This window comes from Microtus ochrogaster, chromosome 7 (assembly GCF_000317375.1).
Source record: "Microtus ochrogaster isolate Prairie Vole_2 chromosome 7, MicOch1.0, whole genome shotgun sequence".
NCBI classification, from domain to species: Eukaryota; Metazoa; Chordata; class Mammalia; order Rodentia; family Cricetidae; genus Microtus; species Microtus ochrogaster.
Window position 1 is genome coordinate 70,721,160 of NC_022014.1, and position 5,881 is coordinate 70,727,040.

The window sequence follows — 5,881 nt, forward strand, 5'->3', positions numbered from 1 at the left end:
TTTGGTTTTTCGAGACAGGGTTTCTCTGTGGTTTTGGAGCCTGTCCTGGAACTAGCTCTTGTAGACCAGGCTGGTCTCGAACTCATAGAGATCCGCCTGCCTCTGCCCAAGTGCTGGGACTAAAGGCGTGTGCCACCACCGCCCGGCTCCTGCTGACTTTTTTGAGATTAGGTATCATGTAGCCCAGGCTGTCCTCAAACTCATTATGTACCTGAGGATGACTTTGATCTTAGGTCCTCTCGCCCCGCCTCCTGAGTGCTGGCCTGACAGGCATGTGCCGCCACGCCCAGAGGATGCAGTGCTGAGAATGAGCCCAGGCTTCAGGGACGCTAGGCAAACACTCTACACACTGAGTTTTACCCCCAGCCCTCCTGTGTGTTTACTAATACTTCCATCCTGTCCCTTTGGGCAAGTGGCCACTCCAGGAATGTGAAGAAATATCAAGCCTGGGTTCTTCCGGTCCCTCTTCCTAGGCTCAGCTCTGCCCTGCATAAACCAGCTGAGGCTGAGTTGGCCATGAAGCAGGGCAGTAAACCTGTCACACCTCCCTTAGGCAGTGACTGCCATTAAATGGTGCCGAGGGTGTGAAGATGGACGGAGTCATACAAAGGACCAGAGGTGCCAGGCTGAATGCCTGCAAGTTAGACCCCTCCCAAGACCGACCCTTCCTAGGGATAGAAGGGCAGGGGGGCGGGGCGGGGCAGGAGGTCAGCCAGCCTGACCCCCTGCTCAGATTTCAGGGACCCCCAGCTCCCAGACCACAGCAACCACCACCACCCCCTCCGCTGCTGGAGGAAAGGGTGAGCTCACAAGCGGGCCCAGGCACAGCCAGCGGGTAGGAGACATAATTAAAATGCCAGAGGTTAGGAGGTGAAGTTACAACGGAAAGAATGAAGGCCCAGCACGCTGCTGTGGCTGCTTCTCCCACCCTCTGCCTCTGCCAAGCCCACATTCGATTTTTATTTCGGGAGCCGCCAGCACAGCACTTGGGAGGGAGCAGAGAAACCTCACTCCACGCTCTCAGCTCTCACCCTGCCACGTCTGGAGCTGGGGCTAGGCAAGGGGGAAGAGCTTCAGGAAGGACTAGTGGGTCCCCACCCCGAGACTTACCCAACCTCAGGGACGGGGTGCCAGGGGAGTGTGGCACCTGGGCTTCGAAGGCAAGAAACTAGACCCGGAAAGATGAAGGTTGCTTGCTCCTTGCCGGTTCTCTTGTTCCTTCAGCTCTTGGGGCTTTAGGGAACAAGCTCTACCCTAAGTCATTGCTTTGGCCGGTACTTCCAGTGTTCTCTAGAAACATGTATGCATGGAAGGCTCCTAAGCCTGGTCCTATGGTTCCTATGGTTCCCTGTGTGACTTAGAAAGTTACTACCCCTCTCTGGACCTTAGTCTTCTCTCTAATAAGAAGGGTGGTGAGATGACCAGTTCAAACAGGGCTCTGTGAAGGCCTGGGTTCTGCCTTCAGGGCCACCTTCTCCTGGGCACATTTTGTGTGGTCTCTAGGGAGCCAGGAAAGTGGGGGCTAAGGTTGGATAGCCCCTGAAAGAGCGCAGAGCCCGAAGCGCAGGAGCCCTTCCTGCAGACGGAGCTGGGGCCAGCTCCTTGTTCCTGCTCAGTTTTCTCTTCAGTGCCTAATGCAGTCCAGATGGTGCCTCAACAGAAAGCAGAGGCAGCAGATTCCAGGCAAAGCGGTTGGGCTCCTCTCGGCTGCAGGCTGAGGAGGGGGCTGGGGCAAGCCACTGGGAAAATGGAGAGTGTGGGGGGTGCTGGCTCCGCAGGAGGGCAGATGGAGGGGACCTCTGAGACACCTCACTACCAAATAAGGGGCTGAGGCAAGCACAGACACAGAAAGGAGTGGCCCTGCTGTGAAGGCTTGGGTCTGCTGGACTCCTTCAAGGTGCCCTTCCTGAGTGCTAGAGCCTTGAGTTCAAATCCTGGTTCTGCCTCAGGGAGGCTTTACCATCCTTGATCAGGCATAGTTGACTTCACAAGCCTCACTTACTACATCCATACAATGGGTTGATTAATGCTGACCTTAGGGTGGCTGTGAAAGTGACACACAGCTGCCTCACTGTTAGGCAGGAGCCCTGCAAGAAAGAGAAAGACTTTCCACGATCTACTCCTGAGCCCTGGGCTGCAGCTTCCTCGATGTCCTGAGGGGACTTCAAGTCCCCTTTGATACAGAATCCTCCCTCCCTATTGAGTCTGAAGAGGGTGCTCTGGCAAAGGCTGACCCTAATGCCTCCCTCGGCCCTGGCTGCTCCTCTCCCTCAGGACTCCTGGCTAGGCTCAATCCGGGGCCAAAGAGCCACGTCGTCGAAGAAGCAGAGGGTGCAGGGTGGGGGCTTCACGAGGAGGGGGGAACAGTCTCCCCGCCAGGCCCCGCCCGCTCCCGAGTTCCCAGCCAGGACAGTCTCCAAGCCACGCTAAGCTCTCTTTCTCTGCCTCAGATGCACCGAAGGGAGCGCCTCGATTTTTCCACCAGAAGAGCCAAAAGCAAAATGAGAAACAAATCCGGCCTAAAGCTGCCAGTCAGGTCCTCTACCTACCCCTGTGGTGAATGGACGGGGGAGGAGGGACCCCAGCCCTGTCCCCATCCCATTCGGTGCCAGGACCTCCAGGGCAGAGGGACCTCTGCTTCCTCACCTTCACTGTGGGGTGGAAATTGGGGGCAGCTGACTGCCCCCTACCCACAGTCCAGGAAGGGAATGAGTGAAGAAGCCCCTCCTCACTGCTCCATTCTGTCTCCAGGCCGGGGCCTCACTGTCTGCAAAGAAGGAGCAGGCTTGGATCCCACGCAGTAACTGTTATCAGAGTCGCTGGCTCAAGGGATCCGATCTCTGAGGCCCCTTCCACTCGCCGCCCCCCTGTCCCTCACCAGAACCTCCCTCTTCACGGAGTCTTCCCACAGACAGTCCTCTCCTCTCACTAACCCTGTTTTCCCACCGCTTGTGCGTGCTTGCTTTCTTGGCTCATCCTATTCTGGGGCCCCCATGCAGAGGCCTTGTTTCCAGTTATTCTCCAAAACAAAAGCAGCAGCCTCCCACCCACCCGATCATTTGCCTTCACCAGTGACTAGTTAGTGTTCTCTACCCAGAGCCCTCTCTGCCAGGCTCAGAGTTCCAACTCCTGCTCCTGACAATCACCACACCGTGGTACACACACACACACACACACACACACACACACACACACACACACACACACCCCACACGTCCCCTAAGCTTCACATCTGAATTGTTATCCTACCAAATACTCGAGACACTAGTGTCTCTTACCTCCATCGGCTTGACAACCCTCAGCTCCAGAGTTCCTCACCTCCCTCAAGCTTGAACACCCCCCCCCCCCCGCCGCCATCACCAGTGTCCCTCCTCATGTCTTTCTTCCTGATGCCCCAATTCACTTTCTAGGCTGTGTCATCCCTTCCAAGTCACTCCTCTCCTTCGGAGCCCTCCACTTCTGCTCCTGGCTCTACCTAATCTAATCTGGTTGATCACTGGGGTTCTGGAATAAGCCATAGCGCAAACCAGAGCAAGACAAGTTTTACACATTGAGGTGGCTGGCTTGCCTGCTGCCAGAGGCAACTGAAGCAACCAGAGCTGCTAGAAGCCCCTACCCACTAGCCCCCTGCCCACAAACACACACAATACCCAGTACTCCATGTGACAGCCAGATAGCTCGGTGGTCTTCTTCTCTTCATGCCCCAACCTTCTTCTTTTCCTCCTTTCTTGGTTCCTTTCTCCCTTCCTCCTCCCTTCTCTTTCCTGCCCTTACCTCCCTTTTCTTCCTTTTCCTTTCAAAACCAATTTCTTCCAGAAGCCTCTAGATGCAGCCAAACAAAGTACAATGCCCTCCAGGTATTGGGGTAGAGATATACAGTGGTCCTGAGGACAACTCCAATGGGGTGGAGGTGGGAGAGAAGAGAGAGCATCCAGGCTGGTGTGGGTCATCAAGAATCCCAGTGAAGTAAGGACCCTGTCCACTTGGGCCCAGCCCAGCAAGGGCAGCCAGTTCATGAGAGGTGAAGAGGGCCCCTGGTTGGGCTAGTGGATAAGCAGATAGCGGAGCCCAGCAGAGAGTCCATAGAGTACCCAGGGACCTTAGTGTGGGAGGCAAGAGCCTGTGGCAAGGACACTTCTGTGTGGGGTAAGCACGCTGGGATGCTGTGTGGAGGCTGAGCCATGGCATACTGGAAGCTAAACAAATAAGGTATCTCCAAGAAGTAGGCTGGTCCAGTGAAAGGGTCAGAACTTGAGACTGAGGGCAGATCTAGGGGAAGGGGGAGTAATGGGATGATGATTGAATGAAGCGGGACTGATTCAGGAAGCAAATGTGGCCTAGCAAGCAGAAATAGACAGATTTGTCATTGTTATAATGAGTGTCGCAAGTATGGAAAGGCATTGACACCCTAAGTCCTGCATACCTGGACTGGTCATGGAGGTGTTGGGGAGAATCTGCGACTTAAACAGTTATTATAGAGGTAAGGCTGGAGGGGATGGAGAGGGGACTCAATGGGGGAGTACTTGCTGCTCTTCCAGAAGACCCAAGCTCAGTTTCTAGCCACTGTCTTTTAACTCTAATGCTAAGGGGTCTGACACCCTCTTCCAGCCACCTGCACACCCCCACCCCCACACACATATACACACAATTAAAAATCACATGGTTCCTTAAAAATCAGCTATAGAATAGACTGCTTTAAGAGTAGCGGTGTATTTACGTTGTGTATATGTGTCAGTGTCTGTAAGACCATGAGCACACATGTTGTATTTCACGGCTTCATCCACCGAGGAGGTCTGGGGGAACCATGACTTTAATAATAGCAAGACATCACCACCATTCTCCTCTGTTTCTAAATGTCATTGTCTACTGAAGCAACCAAGGCTTCTTGGGAAAATGTCTGATCACAGGGTCAAGAGAAGGGGTGGGGTGAGGGGAAAGTACACGATAAGCCTGAATCATCTTGTGCCAGAAAGGAAAGTGTTCCGGGATGATGAAACAGGGTTAATGTATGACTCAGTAATTCCATCCCTAAGTATTCCCAAGAGAAATGAGAACATGTCCACTCAAAGTCTTGTACACCAAAGTGTACAGCAGCATTACTCATAATAGCAAACAGGCAGAAACAACAGAAATGTTCAACTGATGAACAGATCAACAAAATGAACTATAGCCAAACAATGGAATATTATTTAGCCATAAAAAGGAATGGGGTGTTTATATATTAAATAATAAAGCAATACTCAATAAAAATGAAGCAATTACTCAGTCTCGTCAAATCCCAAAAGCACTGTTTAAATGAAGTAAGATGACCATGAGAGTTCACATATTGTGTGATTCCATTTCTATGAAACATCTAGAATAAGAAATTCAGTTTAGTAGACTAGTGGCTGCCAGGGCTATGAATGAAAGACTGTAACTTGTCTTTTTCTGTGCTTCCAGCCAGATTCCAAATAATGACATGGAGACTTTTTATTAATTATGAAAGCTTGGCCTATAGCTTAGGCTTGTTCTTCACTAGCTCTTGTAACCTAAATAACCCATTTATATTAATCTATGTTCTATTGCATGTAATTTTAACACTCTTCCATCTTAAACCTCCTGTTACCTCTCTGTGTCTCCTGGCATCTCCTGTGCTCATAGATTCTTCCTCCTCTTTATTTCTTTCCCAGAATTCCCACCTATACCTCCTGCCTAGCTATTGACCATTCAGCTTTTTATTACACCAATCACAGCAATAGACCTTTACACAGTGTACAAATATCCCACAACATTTCCCCATTTCTGTCCAAGTGAAAAAGAAAGTAGTAACACAGCAAACTATATACAATAAGAACAGCTATCAGGTAAGAATTACATTCACAATGTTTGTTTAGTCCATATT